The sequence below is a fragment of the Heterocephalus glaber genome, unplaced genomic scaffold (genome assembly GCF_053883595.1).
Source record: "Heterocephalus glaber isolate CG9 unplaced genomic scaffold, H.glaber_assembly_v1.0 deba00001442, whole genome shotgun sequence".
Classification (NCBI taxonomy): domain Eukaryota; kingdom Metazoa; phylum Chordata; class Mammalia; order Rodentia; family Bathyergidae; genus Heterocephalus; species Heterocephalus glaber.
In genome coordinates, this window is record NW_028258296.1 from 57,147,784 (window position 1) to 57,168,205 (window position 20,422).

Genomic DNA, 20,422 nt, shown 5'->3' on the forward strand with positions numbered 1-20,422 from the left:
ACATCGCAGAGCTCTAGTGAGCCGCGCGTGCTCACCAGGCCCAAAGCGGTAGCGCCTGTTGGGCAGCGCGGCAGAGGCACGCACGCGGAACGGGTCGCGCTGGGCAGGTCGCGCAGGCAACGCGTCAGCTCGCGCGCCACCACCGGCGCGGTTGGCTGTACGGCGTATAGTCCTCGCGCAGCTGCAGCCCGTAGCGTCTCAGCGCGTGCAGTTCCTGGAGCTTGTGGTCGGTTACTTCCCAGTTCAGGAAGTCCTCCTGCTTCAGCAGCTTCCGCTCCTGCAACTTCAGCTTCCGCACCATGATCCCGGCCCTTTGAGCTTTTGATGCAATAAGCTCACATCATACTTTTCATTCTGAACCGAGATTATAATTAGAAGAAGCTTGGGAATCTTAGAGGAGAAGAGGAATGTAGTTTCCATTTGGGGGAAACGTGAAAGTGTGGGGATCCCCTCCTCGATTGTGGGAGCTAGTTTCTTACACTGTCTCCAAATGTGACTTTTGCTTTCCCCTGAAACCTGTTCAGGTGATGCCTCATCTCCCTGGGATGATGTTATCGCATGGCAGTTACGTGACTTTAATTGCTGAGGTTACCTCGGTGGCTGATTTACTTTACCCCAGAGCGTTCACTGGCCGTTAGCAAAAGACTGAGTCAGGGACACTGAAACTTTAGAAGGACTCCAAGTGCTAGAGGTGGTTGGGAACTGGAAAAGCCAGTGAAAAAGAATGCATTGGCCTTGCAAGGCAAATGCTGCCTCCTGGCTGACAGTGAACACAGGAATCTCGGTTCTTCAACCAAAAGGAAACCTATTCTGCCAGTCTGCCATGAATGTGGAAGAACAGCCTGAACTCTGCACAGAAACGCAGCCAGCCCACACCTGGATTTCAGCCTGGTAAGTCCCTGAGCAGAGGATGCAGCCGCCGCATTCCACACGTCTGTGCTGTAAAGCCACTAGTTTGCTGTAATCTCTCAATACCTAGGATTCAAAACCTAACACAGATGTCTACATCTAGTCTTCTGATTTATTTTCAGATATATGCGTGGTAATCCCTATAAAAGCACAAAGGAAAAAAAAAGGAAAGAAAAAAAGGGAAACCGAGAATGGGAGGGAAGAAAGGAAGGAAGACAGGCAGGAAGGAAGCAACAAAGGAAGGAAGGAGAAGGAAAAGGAAAGAGGGAAAGAGGAAGGAAGAAATGGAGGGAGGACAGATAAATCAAGGGTAGCAATAAGCACCCTCTAGTATTAAGTTCCTACAAATAAAGTCCTTAGAATGCAATCTGACCTCTAGTTTTCTGTAAAGGAGCCCAAAGACCCACTGTATAAAGCTCAAATCTAATAAACGTAATGAAAACATTTTTTCATCTTGACTCTGTTCAAGGAATAGTGGAGTGGGGCTTGTTTTGGTTTTGGTTTGGTTTGTGGGGTTTGTGTTTTGAGAGAGAGTCTTGCTGTGTTGTCCAGGCTGGCCTGGAACTCCCTGTGTAGATCTTGCTGGCCTTGAACTTATGGTCCACTTGCCTCAGCCTCCCAAGTGCTGGGAGTACAGGTATGTGCTATCAAGCCCATTGAACTCTGAATTTTGACTTGAGGAGCAAGTATGCAGCCTAACTTGTCTAGGTTTTAAAAGTCTGTTAGGTCCGGGGATTTAGCTCAGAGGCACCTCACCTGCCTGGCAAGCGCAAGGTCCTGAGTTCAATCCCTGGTACCAAAAACAAAAACAAAAAGTCTGTTAATTAGAGGAGTTTGTTATTTCATTTTGAGCCAGAGGGGGAAAGATACATTTTAAATATCAGAGTTAGAGTTGAATTTATACTAAATTGGGAAGGTGATCAATTTTCACAAATTATGTGTGCCTTGTTGTTGAAAATGTCAGTTGTCTTTAAGTTTACTTGTAAAAGATTCAAACTGGTTTTTTTTCTCAAAAAAAGATAATCTTGTTTCAATTTCTTGAATGATATCATTGAAAGCTTACCACTGTTACTTGATAAATGACTATAGCATTATTTATACATACAATTGTACTTTTAAAAATACTAAATTTGAGTGAGCAGTCTCAGAGCCTGAGCCAATGGCAGGGGAGGAGAGGAGGGGAGATCTTGGTGGCTGGAGAAATTGGCCATGGCTGCAGCCATGACACTGGTGGGCACTGAAGGGTTCCCAGCAGCAGTGGCAGGAAGAGGATGAAACAGATGGAAGGAGGCTGCTGGATCCAGGTTTGGGGGTTCATAAAGGCCTCTAGGATCACACTCTGAAGAACCAGCAGATGGAATGCCTGGGTGACTGAAGAAAATGGGCGCTAATGCATCTGACCACACTCATTTCTGTTCCTGGGGTGGGCGAATTCACAAGCCCAATAGACTATAGGAACATTATCCTATTCCTATTAAGGCTGTGGTTGTGAATCAAAACCGTATAGCCTTGACCATGGCCTTGAGAAACTGAAAGACAAAGACCAAAAAAAGACAAAAAAAGAACCTCTGGCCTTGCCACCCTGAAAAAAGAGAAAAGTTTCTTAAGTGTGGAAAATCTGATAGGTCTGGCCAGCAGATTTGAGAACTCCTGCTCGGTGGGATGTTAGAGATATCAACACATTAGTGGAGGACACTTCAGCCTTACAGGCACTTTCTCAGCAAGCCAGTGTGGCTAGACCAGAGCCTGGATTTTACAGAAAGATATGGCTGGTCTCTGACCAGCACAAAGGGAGAATGCAAACTTCGCTTTCTATGGCCATATATTAAAGGAAACAAGCTATGAGGCCTCTGATTACTTTAGAAATTTAGTTAAGTTAATGCGAGTTAACCAAAAAACTTTAGAAGCTGCCAATTAGAAGAGAATGTTATTAGATAAGAATCAACCCAGGTACAGGTGTCCATGCTTATCATCCTAGCTACTTGGGAGGCTGAGGCAAGAGGATTGCAAGTTTGAGGCTGCCTAGGCAGTTTAGCCAGACACTAGCTCAAAGTAAAATACAAAAAAATTGAAGAGGCCAGGGATTTAGCTCAGTGGTCCTGCTGCCTGCCTTGCAAGCCCAAGGACCTGAGTTCGATCCCTGATACCAAGAAATAAAAACAAAAAAACCAAAAAGTTAAAGATGTAGCTCAGTGATAGTTCACTTTCATAGCATGCTGGAGGATGTGTGTTTAACCTCCATAATCACAAAATAAATAAGAATCATTATGTTAATAATCTATTTAGATGTCAGACCATAGGAAAATATGTTGTCAAAAATAACCTATCAGGGCCAGGGATTTAGCTCAGTGGCACTGTGCAAGGTCCCGAATTCGATCCCTGGTACCAAAAAAACCTAGCAGTTTGATCTATGATTCTTCTATGAAATCAAATGTGACAGAAAATACTTTTACAGAATAACTTGAAGCTTGCAACATTACCAAAAAGGTATAATAATCTTTATTTTCTGACATTGTTTTTTAGGTTTTTTGTTTGTTTGTTTTTTTGGTACCGGGGATCGAACTAGGGCCCTTGGCACTTGCAAGGCAGGCGGTGAAACCACTGAGCTAAATCCCCGGCCCTGTTTTTTAGTTTTTAATATGCTTAAATAATTGTTTAAAAAAGTGTTTCCAGCTTTTTTAGTGCCATCTGCTCGCGGTGCGGCCTCCTCCTCCTCCTGCCACCCGGCTGCCCTTAGTCACTCCCTGCGGAGCTCCGGCCGCCTGACTCCCCGAACTAGTCGCCGATATTTGCAGTTCTCATAACATGGCAGACATTGACAACAAAGAACAGTCTGAACTTGATCAAGATTTGGATGATGTTGAAGAAGTAGAAGAAGAAGAAACTGGTGAAGAAACAAAAATCAGAGCACGTCAGCTGACTGTTCAGATGATGCAAAATCTAACAGGATACATTGAAAGCTTGCCTAGGGTAGTTAAAAGAAGAGTGAATGCTCTCAAAAACCTTCAAGTTATATGTGCATAGATAGAAGCCAAATTCTGTGAGGAAGTTCATGATCTTGAAAGGCTTAAATTTGTACTAATTCAGGTTAGAAGCAGAGGCTTAACTTGGATTAATGATTATTGTGCCCAGTTTAACATATTGAAGGAAAAGGAGCCAACTTTGGAAGATCTGATAAGCAAGTGGAAAACAAAAATAAAAGCAAAAGCATAAAACCTCTAAATGGTGTGATGCATTTTTTAAAGGAAGAAAAGTTAAATTTCATAGTTTTGGATTATAGCTAGAGAGAAAGCCCTAAGCCTCCATGGTCTATTCTGGTCTTCAATTGCTTAGCTATGTCATTTACCCATGTTTCTGTTTACTGTGTATTAAAATGGGTAGTACTGTTTACTTAACTACCTCACAGATGTGTTAAGGCATACTACATTAAATTTCACGAACTGTTTCTCAGTCTTATTTAAAGCCTCAGAAATTTGAACCTATTTGTACCACAATGTGATACTCAGAATTTTATTCACACCAGGCTTTGATAATTAAACTGGAAAATGAAGTTTAAACACCCCTTTTGTGGATCTGGCCAGATAACACTCAGAATTCATGTGGCTGCTATTTTAGTGAAAATGGATGGGGATGGGTTTGTTGCAAAAAGTCCAAGGATCTTTTTTTCCTCTGATATTCTAGATGAACATATTGTAGTAAATAGTATAGAGATTATGGGCCTAAAGTGGTAATAAGACCATTTTGGGGAGGGGAATGCCATTAAGTTTGAGACTTTAGAGCCACATTTAAAATACTTCAGGCTAATTACTGTTAATTTGGGGGGATGAACTTATTTTTGATAATGAGAGTGGACTAATTCAAGAGGAAGTTCCAGAGTTTTCCTGCTGTTAATATAATTACTTTGAGTTGATACATTTTTACAGGTGATAGTTTTCTTTTTGAAAATTTAGTATTAAGGACCTAAAATGTGAACACATTTGTGTGGAACTATCCATACCTCTTGAGAATCTTAACTACTGGAAATCCTTAACCAATCACAGTAGTTTTTTCCTTTTTATTTTCAGAATTTTGATTAGACATTCTATGTTGATTTTTTGTAACCATATTTCATCTAAACATAGCTTTTTCTGATCTTTAAAATTTTAATCTAAAGATAGAATCCCATTTTTAATTAACTTAAAGAAGTGACAAAATCACTTTTTCCCATTCCTTTAGAAAATAGCTATTGCCAAAGTGAAGAGGTAGATGATATTTCATCTTGTTACATAATGGGGTTGTGGTTTGCAGAGGAATTGTTTTCTTTGTAAAATTTGAATTTCAAGGGATGTCAGTGTTCATTTATGCCATTTCTTCATTCCAAGATGGTTCTATCCCATTTTAGAAATTTGAAATAATGTAATTTGAAATCCTTAAATAAAAAGTGTTTCCATTCAACCCAGCTATTCTCCTTCTAAATATCTTTCCAAAAGAGCTAAAGAGATCATATTGCAGTGATCCATGCATACCCATGTTTATAGGAGCACAAGTCATAATTGCTAAATCTTAAAAAGACTTGGCCTATATGTCCATCAACAGATGAATACATAAAGAAAATGTGGTATTTACACACATTGGTGTACTACTCCATCATAAAGGATAAATTTGAGTCATTTATGGAAAAATGGATGCACCATGAGACCATAATGTTAAGTGAAATAAATCAGAAACATGAGCTTAAATATCACATGATTTCTCTCATACGAGAAACCCAAATTATAAATAAGAGCAAAAAAGGATAGACACTTGGAAATAGGGAGGCAGATCTTTTGGAAGAAGGAAGGAGAACAAGAGATCCAGAAAGGGAAGAGGAGGGGTAAGGGAGGGGTTGAAAAAAGAGTTAAAGTGTGCTATGTACACGTACCAGTCCCCTATGATAGATGTACTCATTAGTTACTGCAAGCATATACTAATAAGAATAAAAATTTAAAGGGCCAGGGATTTAGCTCAGTGGCACCACGCCTGCCTTGCAAGCTCAAGGTCCTGAGTTTGATCCTCCGTACCACACACACACAAAAAAGAATAAGAATTTATTTATTTTTTCCCATTAAGTTTATTGGTACATTTTAGGTATAAAATACAGTTACATTCATCATTGGGATCTTGAGTATCTTGGTTCTTATTTTCTTCCCCTTCCCCTGCCCTCCCTTCACCCCCTTCACCTTTCCCTGTTTGCAAAGACTTTGTTTCCATTTTTTTCCTTTTCTCATATTTTTTCTTTTCCCTTCTTTCCTTTCCCCTACCTTTCCCACTTCCCTGGCTCCTTTAGACCTTTTCTTCCTATTACACAATATCAATTTTATATTTTTATTCACTGCCTGCTACGCAAGTGCAAGGACCCGAGTTCAATCCCCAGTACCTATATATATATATATATATTTTTTTTTTTTAATTACAATATCAAGATCTAGGAGACATTACCACAGATTTTATAGAATTTAAAAGGATATAGAAAGCATATTGCAAAAATCTTTTTTGAAATAAATTTGACAACTTCTAAGAAGTACCTTGGAAGACAAATTAATGAAACTAACTCTGGAGGAAATATAAAATTTGAATAACACGTATTAAAGGAAGTATATTCCTAGCTTGAAAACCTACTTATATGACAACAACCAGCTCATACACATTTTAACTGATAAATTATATCAAACATTTAAAGCAGAAAAAAGGAACACTTGTCCCCTCATTTTAGGAAATCAACATTGTGCTAATCCTAAAACTGGATAAAGATAATAGAAGAAAAAAGTATGAACATATATAGATATTTGTTTAACAAAACCAACTATTAGAAGTCAGATCTGGCAGGATGTAGAAAGTGGTTTTATTATAGGGATGGCAGTGTTGGTTCAGCATTGGAAGATCCACCCCCAGAAGTCATCATTTTAACAGAGGAAAGGAGAAAGCCATATGAGCCTGTCACTAGTTGGAGAAAAAGTATTGGAGTAAATTCTACAGCTGTTCTTGGTAAAAGCTATGAGGAGACTAGAAGTAGAACAGAACTTCCTCAACAGATCAAAGACATGTACTCCATACTTCCAGCAAAAATGCCTTATATGAATGGAGAAGATACAATGCTTTCTCCCTAAGGTGGGGAACAAGGGCAGATATGCCTACTCTTCATCTGTCCATTAAACTTTGAAACATAGGCCTAAACCAAAATAGTCTGGCAATAAAATGACACAATTAGGATAGGATTGGCAAGGTAGAAGAAAAATCTTTATATGTAGATGAAATGATCATCTACAGAGAAAATACTAAGAAATCTCTAGGAGCCCCAAAAACTTGTATTTGAATTTAGCAGGATTAGAAAACACAAGGTATATATAAAAATTCAGGTCTGTGTATACTTGCTATAAATGAAGAATTGGATATTGAAATTTAAAAGTTATGTAGGAGTACAAAGGACCTAGAAAAGTAAAAAGAAAAAGAAAAAAAAAACAGTGTTGGAAGACGTTTAATGCCTAATTTTAAGACTTCTTTTAAAGCTACAGTAATCAAGGCAGTGTTGGTGTAAGGAAAGACATATAGATCATTGGAATAAAACCAAGAATCTAGAAACAGAACCACACATATATGATCCACTGAGTTTTGAAAGATTATTTAACATTAACATTTTATAGACTATAAACTCAATTCAAGAGCAGAGGAAAAGATAGTGTTTTCAGCAAATGGCACTAGAACACCTAGTATCTGTATACAAAAAATTAACCTCAACCCTTTATTTCCATACATAAAAATAACTTGAAAGGATCTATGAACCTAAATATGAAAGACTAAAACTATAAAACTTAAAGAAGAAATTATAAGGGAAAATGTTTATGAATCTAGGGTAGGCAAGAACTTCCTAGGATACAAAAAACATGATGTATAAAAGAAAAAAATTGATAAATGAGATTCCATCAAAATGTAGAACTTTAATTGACATCATTTAAATGAAAAGTGGTCCTTAAACAGACCATATTTATAATCCATATAACCTATGACCAGAATATATAAAGAACTCTTACAGCTCACTAATAGACAACCCAATTAAAAAGTAGACACAAGAAGATGATAAATAGCCAGTACAGCACAAGGAAAGGTGTGCAACACTAGAATCAGAAAAATACTATTCAGTACAATAACAAGATTGAATTATACACTCATTAGGGAGATGAGGTTAAAAGTTTTGCGGCCAGAAGTTAAAAGTTTTAAAAGCCTTGTCATGACTTTTTCTTTTTGTTGGATTCTCCCCTGTTGTGTTTAATTTGTCACGCCCAATGGATTCATTCTGTTGGACTTCCTGGGGTTGTGATCTTCATTGTCTTTTCCTAGGATATTGTCTAAAATTTTTTGGAGTGTTGGTTTGATATTCATGAAGTTCCTAAGGTTCTCTTTATCATTGAAAGTATCTTATTTCTCCATCAATTTTGAAAGATAGTTTTGCAGGGTACATTAATCTGGGTTGGAAGCTGTTTAACTTTAGGGCTTGAAATACATCACTCCAAGCTCTTCTTGCCTTGTGGGTTTGAATTGAGAAGTCTGCTGTGATTCTGATGGGCTTCATTCTGATGGGCTTCCCTTTGTATGTGATTTGTTTCTTTTCTCTCACTGCTTGTTGAGCTTTGTTCTTCTGCTGGGTTTCTGGAATCCTAGCTATTATATGCCTATGTGTAGATTTTTTTTTTTTTTGATCAAGGCGAGTTGGAGTCCTATACGCCTCACTTATCTGTATGTCAAGTTCGTTTCCCCTCCTTGGGAAGTTTTCTGCCATCACTTCTGTGAACAATTTTTTTAAGTCATCTGCACTCTCTCCTGTTTCTTCATTGACTCCAATCAGTCTTATGTTATTCTTCTTTGCATCATCTAGGAGCTGCTGGATTGCTTTCTCGTGGCCCCTTACAATTTTAAAGCAATTTTTCTTTTCCTCCTCACTAATTGCAATCTTATCTTCTATATCTGAAATTCTATCCTCACATTGGTTCATTCTGCTGCGTAGACTTTCAGTGGAGTTTTTAATCTGCTGGAAATCTATTTGCATCTGTTTTATGGATTCCATTTGTTTCCTATGTTGGGATTCCATCATGTTCCTCAGATCCTCTATTTTTTTATCTGTGTCCTCTCTAGATTTATTAATCATGTCTTTCACTATGGGCACAATCTTTGCTGTTATCTGAGAAATTATTTCTGATTTCATTTTTTCCAGATTCTCTTTTGTTGCCAGTTCAGGGAGTCCAGGTGGTTGAGTATCAGATTGTTCCATCTCGTTTCCCTTTGAGGTTGCTGTAGGTGATCTGAAAGTCTGTTTTTGAGGCTTGTTTGCATGTCTTCTGATTTCCATGGAGTGGGGGGGGGGGCGGTGCTGCTGACGCCCACGCAGATCACCTCCTCTGCCCTGGGAGTGGTGGAAATCATCTGAGAGCTTTCTTAACATATATTCTTCCAGCTGTTCTGCTTGACCTCAGGGGAAAGGTAGGTCTGAATCATCTACTTCACCATACTGTAAGCTCAAAGCTCCTCTGCTTCATTATTTCACCATCCTGTAACACCTCTGGAAGAGTGGTATTCAGCAGAAATATAATACAAGCCAATTTTAAGTTCTTTAACTTTTTAACTGTTTAAACAGTCTTTTAAAAGACAAAAAAGTGAAAATTAATTTTGAAAGATTTCATTTTAACTCTGTGGTATCCAAAATATCATTTGTACACATAATCAATAAATTCTTAATGAGATACTTTTTATACTATCATAAAAAGCCAGTTGTGTATTTTAAACTTCTATCATGTATGTCAGTTGGACTTTTTGAAGTGCCACGTCTCAAGTAGTCACATCTTGTAGTTAATGGCTGCTGCATTGAGACACAGGTTTAAATCCCCATCACTTCACCTAAAATAGAGTTCTGATCAAAGTATTTCCTGCCTTGGAAATCTTTAGTGATTCCATAAATATTTACTGATTCCATAGCAATATTCCATATTGCTTACCAATTCAAGAACAAACTTTTTTTTTGAGTATTCTTGGTTCTGTAGTGAAAAAAAAAAAGCATCACCCTATCTTTATAGCTTCATCATTATAATCGGAACCTTACACTCAAAGCACCTAATTTTCTTCATGTTCCTGACTATTGTGGTGTCACCCTCTGCCCTTGTTACCCACTGCATGCTCATGATGGCCCTACCACCATTTTTGAGATACAAATGACCCCACACTGTGCTCTTCATTTATTTATTTATTTATTTATTATTTGCTACTGGGGATCGAACTTGGGATCTTGCACTTGCGAGGCAGGCGCCGGAACCACTGAGCTAAATCCCCAGCCTCTTCGTTTATTATTGTCTGATATTGACAGCGCTATGAGGTAAAGACAATTGCTACCCTCATTTTAACGAGGAGAAATAGAATTCTGAGAGGTTATATAACTTGTTCACGAGGCTAGCACTGCTCACTGACCTGGGATTGAGCCTAGTTTTGAAGAAGTGCTTTCCCAACAGAGTTACTTTGGTGCCTGGTGTCTGGAATTTCCTTCTCTCATCTCTGCCTTTGGAAATCTGCTTCTCCTTCATGGCCTGGCTCAGAAAACGGCTCTTTCAAAAAAGCCCTTATCCCCACTAGATGTGACCTTTGGGCCTCCACGGGGCTTTGAGACTCTCTTCTGGCAGACTCGTAGACTCTTGAGAGCAGAAAGATTTTCTGCTTAATACTACAATTACTCAGGTCCTTTACCTACATGCCGCCTATCAGCCCCTTGAAGTAGCAGGGCAGTGTGTATCCTGTTCTTGCTCATCTTTGTCCCCCACAGCATAGAATCCAGTGGTACTGCAGCCCCTCAATAAATACTTATTGACTTGATTTAAATTATTTTAATGTCCTTCAGTCTGTTTTGCAGTTGCATCCTGTGGATCTGTCAAATTGTGTCCCTAACCTGCATTTTTATCACTCCACTTTCTACAGATGCTCTCTGTGGCCTGTTGCATGAAATTCAGATCCTCTGCCTTCCAATCTCTTCCCCCACAGTGTCGCCTATTCTTGGGCCTTTTACTCAGCTTAGATTCTTTTTAACTCTCACTCTCTGCTGTAGCCACACTGGTCTCACGGGCCTCCCAGCTTGCCTAATCCCTCTGGCCACCTCTCTGGAAGTGCTTTCCCAGGACCTCAGCCTTGGTTCTGGGGGATCCACTCTGAGAATTGACTCTTCCCAGCCTTCTCTGACATCTCACGTGCTTTTCCTCCTGTACTCTCAAGACACTTTCAAACCCCGCAGCAAGGCCTTCACTCTACTCTAGTTACTCGTCTTTGTTCTATTCTGTGGCTTAACACATGGCTTAACAGCTAATAAAGTTTTGTTGGATCAGTTTTCCTGACTACTTCTGATTCATGGCTATCGGCAGTGGCTTCTGGGGCTCTTGGCCATAAGTTTCTCTGCTTCTTTTAATCTCCTCCTGCTGTGTCGAAGTCTGGAAGCTGTAAATGGAGTACCCGAATGACTCCATGAGGGAACATGTCATTAGATAGCCTGTCCTTGTGTTCACTGAATGTATTTTATGAACTTAAAAATCATCTTGCACCATCCCAAAGCTGTAAATTGTGCTTTTGTGCAGTAAGTTCCCCTCGAAGAGGGCACACTTGTGATTCTAAATTTATTTAACTAGAGAGATGAACACAAAAGCAAGGCACACCTCCTGCAGCACAAGACTCGTTCCTGTCAGAGCCCTGCCCATCGGCCACAGAGGAGGAGCCATTTCCTGAACCATGTGGGAAAGGGAAATGAGCAAAATAAGGAAGCTTGTGCCTACTGGGACATGTGTGCTTTTTTGGACTTTTGAAGCCATTGACTCTTATCCTTCTGTACCCTGCAAGTCAGCTGCTTCAAGTTTTCCTGAGAAACTATCTTATTTTTTTAATTTATTTTATTTTTTGGTCCTGGAGATCAAACTCCGGACCTTGTGCTTGTGAGGCAGGCAGCAGCACCACTGAGCTAAATCCCTGGCCCTCCCCAGCCCTAGTTTTAAAGAAAGGGATCCTGAACTTTAGGACACTGCAGATGTTAGTTTTATTCTGTTAATCTACACGTGTGTTGGGAATTTAATAACAGACGTTCTTTTCCTAGTAGAACAGCTCATTTATTACTAACCCATCTCCTAAGAAATACACAAACAGTGAGGTAAAGACTTAACAGATTTAGGAGAATAGGGAATTTAGGATAATTTTTTTGCCAGGCATGGTCATGCATCCTCTGGGAGGCTGAGGCAGAAGAATCCCAAGTTCAAGCCTATCCTGGGCAGTAATACAGCACATCAGTGAGACCCTGTCTCAGTTTTTTGTTTTGTTTTGTTTGAGATAGGCTCTCACTATGTACTTCAGGCTGGCCTTGTACTCACTATGTAGCCCAGGTGGTCCTCTTGCTTCAGACTCCTGAGTGCTGGGATTACAGGGCTCCTGTCTCAAAATTTTAAAAAGGGAGGCTGAGGATGTAGTGCAGTTCCAAGACACAGGATTCAATTTCCAGTACCGTGCGTGCGCACACACACACAGACACACACACACAAAGAATAATTTTTTTTTCCTTTTGGTACCGGCGATGGAACTCTGGTCCTTTGGCTTGCGGGGCAGGAGGCAGCACCACTGAGCTAAATCCCTGGCCAGATGGTTCCGTTTTGAGCATGTGAAACAGTCACAGCCTGCACGGCCTGAATCACAGGTTCTTTGCTGCAAAGAAAAGAAGTCAATTTTGATTCATTCAGAATTCAGTGCCGCTGGGCTGCAGACAGCTTGGGTAGGACCTTGTCTCATCTGTGCTGGCCCTGGGCTTGAGGCTGGCACCACAAGGGGGGCAGGAAGATGGCAAGTTTGAGCCTAGGACTCCCTAGTTATGGAGGAGGAGATGGAGAAGGAAGGGGAAAGGGGAAAGAAGAAAAGGAGGAGGTGGAAGAGGAGGAGAAAGAGAAGGAAGAAGAAGAGGAAGGAGGAGGAAAAAGAAAGGAATGAGGAGGGGAGAATGATTTGGTGCTACAAGTAACAGATCCTAAAATGTAGAATCGGCTGGCGGGGAAGTAGGACAGGAGGCAGTGAGGATCTAGTCCAAACCAGACATTCTGAGCTTATGAAACTCTCGTCACCTGCTGTTTTGAGCACAAGCTACAGACCCATTCGAGTGTGCTATTAGAAGGAGAAGTTACGGGAGAAAGCTAGGAGGTTGGTGTGGGTTGGCTCCTTCTATAGGCTTCAGTAAGACTATTAGTAATTTAGTCTGAAAGTGATGTAACTGAAAGAATGGACAGAGGAAATATATGGCTTTGTTAAGAAAGGTGCTTTTTGCCTATGGCCTGCAATTGAGACTTACAGAGTCTCACACTGTCCCAGCTCCCACTACATATCGCAGCTAAAGTTGAGTGGTCCCCAGAAAGGGCATCTCACCATGCCCATCTCTGGCATAGCCATGGAGAACAAGGGACAAATAAGATTCTCTAGCAGGAAGAATTAGCATCATGGTGTATAAAAGAAGATCCCAGCCAGGCATGGTGATGGGTGCCTATGATCCCAGCACTCTGGAAGGCTGAGGCAGGAAGACTGTAAGTTTGAACCCAGACTGGGCAACTTAATGAGACCTTGTCTCAAAAAATAAAAATTGGAGGGCTGGTACCTTAGCCCACAGTGGAGGCCCTGGGCTCAATCTCCAGTACCTGGGCTGGGATGGGGTTCCCCACTGAGGGTAAACCTGGACATTCGTGGGGACCCAAGGCACTCACTCTACTGCCAGCAAAATATATATATGCATGGTATAATGTGTGCTCCAAATCAATAATAATTGTGTTTTCTTCTTCATCCATTCTTCCTTTGCTAGAATTAGTTTTCATTGTATTATTTTTTTCTCCTTATTTTAAGACATTGGATGTAGATAAGTTAAATTTTAATCATAGGTCACCATGCCTCAAAGTGCCATCTCCACACTTGAAGAAACCCTGGCCTTGGAGCTGAACAGCGCTACCACTTGAAGCCCTAGATTGTCTCTCATGGGCGAGGAGGTGCTGATCGGGACTCTTTCATGTAGGCATAAACTTCCTTTAAACAACAACCATTCTCCCCTTACTTCACACCCCACAGAATTCTAATTCTGTTTTGATCCCTGCTCCCCATGGGACCATGAGCTGACATTAAGTCAGAGGTGGCTTAGGACCAGGTGATGCTGGATCACCTAAGAATTTCGTATCACACTGTAAACTCCCCAAAAGAGGAGCTCCATGGATTTTTGTCACTGCTGACTCCAGAAGAGCCCTAGAACACACTTGATGTTTAATATGTGTTAAATAAATGAAAGGGTAATGGAGGGGTTTATAAAGAGGGTATGGGAACTGCTGAGCAGAAACCAGACTCAGTGTTACGTGAAACATGGAAGTAGAAAAGAGGTGGGGGAGGAGAGGGGTGTTAAACAGAGAAGTTCAGGAGGAAATGGCAGAGACTTAAACTGGATATTCAGGGTGGGGACAGAAAGAGGTGGGCACATTCTTACTGGATTCACACCACCACCACCCCGGACCAGGGATCGAACTTAGGACCTTGAGCTCGCCAGGCAAGCGAGGTGCCGCTGAGCTACATCCCTGGCCCTCTTACCATATTCTGAAATGACAGGATTTCCTAATGTAGACCATAAGAGAAGTAAAGAAAAAAATAATAAAGAAACAGTGACTGAGCAATATTTAACTCAAAATCATATGGCTGAGAAGAGAGCTTTAAATACTCAATAGGAGTTCTCTTCTTTACTTTTAAAGTTTAAATTGCGGTAAAATACACATAAAATTTACCATTTTAATCACTTTCAAGTGTAAAAGTCAGTGGCATCAGGTGTACTCAGTATTGTATAACCATAACCATTCTTTTAAAATAGACTTTTTAAAGAGCAGACTTCATTTCACAGAAAAAAATAAGCAGAAAGTGCAGAGTTCAGAATCACTACTTGCCCTCCATTCACCTGAACCTCTCCTATTTTAGAACTTTTTCATCATCCTGACATAGGGGGAACAGATGTAGCTCCCAAACCTGCTAGATATCCGAAATGCGAGTTCGTGTTCTCTAAAATCAAAGAATAAATTCTAGGAACAACAGAGGTTAAGAGTAGGAAAAATGTATTGAGAGAAAGAAAGCTTCTAAGAGAGACAGAAGGGGACCGGAAAGTGGGTTGCCCGCTCACCCTGCTTCTCAGAGGTGTTTAATGGGACAAAGCCACGAGGTGAGGCGGGTACAAAGTGGGGCAAAACTATAGTCAACCAGTAAGATTACAAGTACAGTCGCTTAGGTAAGATTGATCCAGTGGGAAATCATAAGGTGGACATGAGGTGGGATAAAACTGTGATCGACCAGTAAGATTATGACAAGTATAGTTGCTTAGGTAATTGTTATAAAGAATCCACTTGTGAAAAAAACAGGCTCTCGGGCCAGGGATTTAGCTCAGTGGCACTGAGTCTACCTTACAAGCACAAGGTCCTGAGTTTGATCCCCAGTACCAGAAAACAAAAACTAACAACAACAAGCCCTGCTCTTTGTTGTGAGAAAAAGAAAAGTTTATTCCAGTGAACAGGGACTATAATCTGGAGATTCTAGCAGCTAGCTGGGAATATCACATCCGTGTGTGGATGGGCTGACATAGGGAGACAGAGATAGAAGCTAGCTGGGAGAGATTTCATTCCTGAGTGGATGGGCTGACGCCAGGGGACAAAGATATTAACAATTAACTGGGAAAGGAATTAGGCTTATCTAGGTTTTGAAGGGGCTAAGGAATCTGGGGTGAAATATTTATGACTTGGATGCCCAAGGACGGTCTGCTCAGGTGTATACACAATTCCTGGTCTTCTAGGCACCAGGGGGCTGTATACTTCCTTTTGAGTCCATTTGCCCTATTTACTGAGAAGCTGCTGTTGTTTGCTAAAAGCATCCTGTTTGCTTTGTCTCATTTGTTTGTGAAGGATTCACTTAAATCTCACCTGATGGTCGTATTGATTAAGTGGGGATTAAATGGGGAAGCAGGTCACTGTAGCAAGCGTACAAGGAACAGATTTTCAGAAAGGGATGGGTCAGGGACCTTTCCTGAAGGGATAGGTTAAGATCTTGGCCCCCTACCCAAGTGATTGATACCTAATTCGTATATCAATCACTGCTATATATCCCTAGGGGAAATATGTGGGTGTAGTAGTTTTTCTCTTTATAATGCTAACCAGTGATTGAGCCTCAATTTTTTTTTTTCTATGCTGAGGGCCCAGCTTTGTCTAACTGCCTTATAATAATTTCTGACTAATTTAGCTATCTGCAATAATCCCCAAAAGAAACTATTAAGCAATATCTCAATTCCACCCTTCCTCCATCCTCTATTTTACTTCCTGTCTCTATGAATGGTCTATATGAAACACCTCATCTTCTTTTACAAAAGGGCTGTCTTAGTTCCTTTTCCTTATTGCTGAGACAAGATATCAGACATCCAAAGTTAAAGGAGAAAAGGTTTATTTCAACTCAGTTTGTAGAGGCTTCAGTCCTTACTCAGCTGGCTCCAAGAGAGGGTGGTCTGGCAGAGGAGAAAGAGTCCACGGCCAGCAGGGAGGATGCACCAAAACCAGCAAGCACACAAGCAGCAAGGCAGAAGTCTCTCCTTTTATCCTTTCCAGGTTACCCTCGTTTTAGGTGGTGGCACCTGCGACCAAGGTGGGCCTTCCCATTCTCCACACCCAGAGCTGTGCTAAGTCAGTCAGCGGACTAATGTAGTAATCACTCACCTTAGTCCCAGCACCATGCACCCTAGAAGAAGAAACACCTGGAAAGCACCACCTACGATTGAGTGAGGCTTTGGGGGACATCTAGATACGAGGCACAGTGGGCCAAAACATATCTCAGAGAAAAGGCAGTCTCTTTAACAAAAGCTACAGAGCACTGGATATCTATAGGTAAAACATTGAAATCAGATCCATATCTCTTGCCCTGTACAAAAATCTATTCAAAATGGATCAGAGATCTAGATATAAGACCTGAAACTGCAACTTCTAGAAGAAAACATAGGGGAAACACTTGAGGCCGTGGGCACAGCTACAGACTTCCTGAACAGACTCCAAGAGAACAGGAAATGATAGAATTAACAAGAAGGACTACATCAAATTACAGTGTTTCTGCACAGCAAGGGAAACAACCAAGAGAGTGAAGAGACAGCCTACAGAATGGGAGAGAATCTTTGCCAGCCACTCATCCAACAGAAGACTAATATTTAGAATATATAAAAAAACTCAAAAATTTACCACTAAAAGCCAAAAAGCCTAATCAATAAATGGACAAATGAATTGAACAAGGGCCGGGGATTTAGCTCAGTGGTTCTGCAGCCTGCCCCCCAAGCGCAAGGTCCTGAGTTCAATCCCCAGTACCAAAAAAAAAAAAAAAGGAATTGAACAAACATTTCTCAAAAGAAGAAGTACAAATGACCAATAGGTATGTGAAAAATGTTCAACGTCTATTTTATTTATTTCTTTTTTTTAAATGAATTTTATTGGTACATTTTAGGTATACAATATAATGACATTCATCATTGGAAATTTGGACCTTTACATAAACTCTCGGTTCTTATTTTTTCCCCAGGTAGGGGAAAAGAAAGAAGGGAATGGAATTAATGTGAGAAAATGAAAAAATGGAAACAAAGTCTTTGTAAATAGGGAGGAATGGAGGGGGTGAAGGGAGGGCAGAGGAAGGGGGAAAAATGTTCAACATCTTTAACCATTAGGGAAATGTAAATCAAAACTATATTGGATCCCTCTACCCGGAACTTCCTGGACCCTGTGCGTGCAGATGTCGTCACCTGGACCTTGAGCAGCATCACGAGGATATCAAAGACAATGGCCAAGAACAAATTAAGAGGGCAGAAGTCCAGGAATGTATTTCACATAGCCAGGCAAAAGAACTTTAAGTCCAAAAACAAAGCAAAACCAGTCACCACTAATCTTAAAAAGATAAACATTGTAAATGATGAAAAAACTCATAGAGTGAATAATGCTTTTGTAAACATTCAGAAGGAACTTGCAAATTTCTCAAAAAGGCTTCCTCTTGAACCACTGGAGAAAGAGCTGAATAATCAGCAGCATCATGAAGATGAACCAGTTAATGTTGATGAAGCTGCAAGATTAATGGTTCAATTGTAATACAATGGAGATGTATCGAATTCCGCCAAAAAAAACTCAATAAAATAAGTATTTTATACAAAAAAAAAAACTATATTGAGGCCAGTTTGCCCAGCAACCTGAAGAGGCTGGAAGTCTCAGACCAGGAGTGGAACCTCCAGACTGCGTCAGACCCATATACTCTGGGAAATTTGTTGATTGGATTCCTCGCCGGCCAACTGAAGGGAAAGTTACTCCAGTTGGATGCAGAGTTGCAACTTGCTTAACTAAGAAACTCCCTAAGCTGATTACTCCACTCGAGGCAAAAAAGTATTTCAACTTCCAATATCCACCTCCTGGAGCAGAGAGAGTATTTTATGGCAAAGCCAATGATCCTCAAATTGCACGTTACTTGACTCATGGGATAAGATCTAAAATTTCAATACCGGCAAATACATTGATAACGCCACAGTCTATTACCATATTTCAACAGAAAATTAAAGATAAAACAGAGTATATATTACAGTAATCAACGGGCACCATTAGGAAAATCTCACCATTAAACACCAGGATTACCTAAAGGACTGGACATCATCAAGACAACATTTGGGACAGCAGTCATCAGAGAATTCTCTGCCAGAGATGTAGTGAATCCACCAAAATCCTATGACGAAATATTTAAAGGAGAGGAGGGGGCCGGGGATTTAGCTCAGTGGTGCCAACGCCTGCCTCTCAAGCCCAAGGTTCCGAGTTTGATCCCCGGTACCAAAAAAAAAAAAAAAAAAGAAGAAGAAAGAGAGGAAGGACATGATCTGTATGTTGTTTCTCACAATGATTATTATGTGGGAGAAGCAAAGAACCAAAAGTATAACCCATCCAGTTTCCATCGGTTTAACTTACTTGGCGTCCCTACACCACATTTTGATGACGGAAGAAACATGGCAAAAAGTTTATATTGGCTCCATGAACTACAAATGCAAAGAGGAACTAAAACTGTATCCAAGAGAGTTGATGATTTCAAAGAAAAGTTTCAACATAAACTTGAAAGAGTTTTAGATCCCATTGCAGAAACAATAAATGTTCCCCCAGGCCACACATTTGGAGCTTGTCTCTCTCCTGAGGAATATGGAGCTGGTGATCTCATCCAGAATAGACTCCCAGGGGAGTATCTTCCAGGGAAAGACAGACAGTGAGCCCTGATTGCTGCAGTTTGACATCACTTGAAGAAATTTAATTATCAAAACTTTGAGGGCCAGGGATTTAGCTCAGTGGTTCCATCACTTACCTCGAAAGCACAAGGTCCCGAGTTCGATCTCCGGTACCAAAAAGAAAAAAATTTGCCACTTGGCTGGCGGCCTTCAGGCACCATGACAAGAAGGGAGATGGGATGATAGACAAAGCAGGGCCTCAGGAAACCTGTGACCAGGCCAACTTGCATCCAGATGAGACGCTCCTCAGCCAGCTGTTTGACTACTGTGATGTGGACAGTGATAGCTTGATTAACTACCTGGAATTGCAAATTTTCTTAACTGGAAAGACAGTATGCTTCTTAAAGAGTACGAAGAGAGGGTCATTATTAAAGGTAGAAAACCAGATTGCACAAACCCTGCTGAGGCTAATGTGGAAGAGTCCGAGCCAACTCTTCCGATAAAGCCTGAAGATACTGTCTTCGAGAACCAGGGAGCTCAGGAAAGACTCTCAGAGACCAGGGGAGAAAGTGCCCAACTGCTGTAAGATGAGCTCTTCTGAGATCGATAGAACTAATTACAGTGGAGAAGGCAACGCTTACTGTTCACTACATCCTACCATCTTTGCCCAGAAAGGAGTGTTTGAAAGAGACTTCTTCAAGACCAGATCAAAGGAAGAGGTACAGCAGCAAAGATGGAAATGCTGACATATCAATTTCTATTTTAGACTTTTAAAAATTATAGCTTTTGGGGCCAGGGATTTAGCTCAGTGGTGCTGCCACCTGCCTCACAAGCGCAAGGACCCGAGTTTGATCCCTGGTACCAAAAAAAAGAAAAAAAAATTATAGCTTTTATATTATAAAAGCCTTAGGATCCCTCAAAATAGAAGTAACGATGAGTAATGTTCAGTTTGGTTGTGACGTTCTAGTACAAGTCATTTTTTGGAACAATTATTGAATAAGAATTTATTTGAGGCAGATCTATCTACCTGCTTCCTATTACCTGTCTTATTTTGCTCAAGAGAAAGGATCAAGCGGGAGAGGGAGGAAAGGGATAAGGGATGAAAAAAGAGATTGGGATGTTTTATGTACACGTACCAGCTCCACACAAGGAGTGTTAACATTATATACTAAATACTGGGCTGGGGATTTAGCTCAGTGGTTCTGCCGCCTGCCTCACAAGCACAAG

At 40.7% G+C, this 20,422-nt stretch overlaps 1 long non-coding RNA gene and 3 pseudogenes across 2 annotated transcripts; all 4 read left to right on the forward strand.

Moving 5' to 3' along the window:
- Window positions 1-150: 150 nt before the first annotated feature.
- On the forward strand, window positions 151-3,777 carry LOC147827792 (uncharacterized). 2 transcript variants are annotated; one of them, XR_015452103.1, is made up of 2 exons: window positions 151-891; window positions 3,574-3,777. It is a non-coding gene; the product is annotated as an uncharacterized LOC147827792 (long non-coding RNA). The 2 variants fall into 2 exon arrangements; XR_015452102.1 differs by having other exon boundaries at window positions 3,583-3,777.
- A 13,844-nt stretch (window positions 3,778-17,621) lies between these two features.
- Window positions 17,622-18,191, forward strand: LOC101719980 (ribosomal biogenesis factor pseudogene; annotated as a pseudogene).
- Window positions 18,169-19,418, forward strand: LOC101696896 (EF-hand domain-containing family member B pseudogene; annotated as a pseudogene).
- On the forward strand, window positions 19,321-20,047 carry LOC147827793 (EF-hand domain-containing family member B pseudogene; annotated as a pseudogene).
- Window positions 20,048-20,422: the final 375 nt, after the last annotated feature.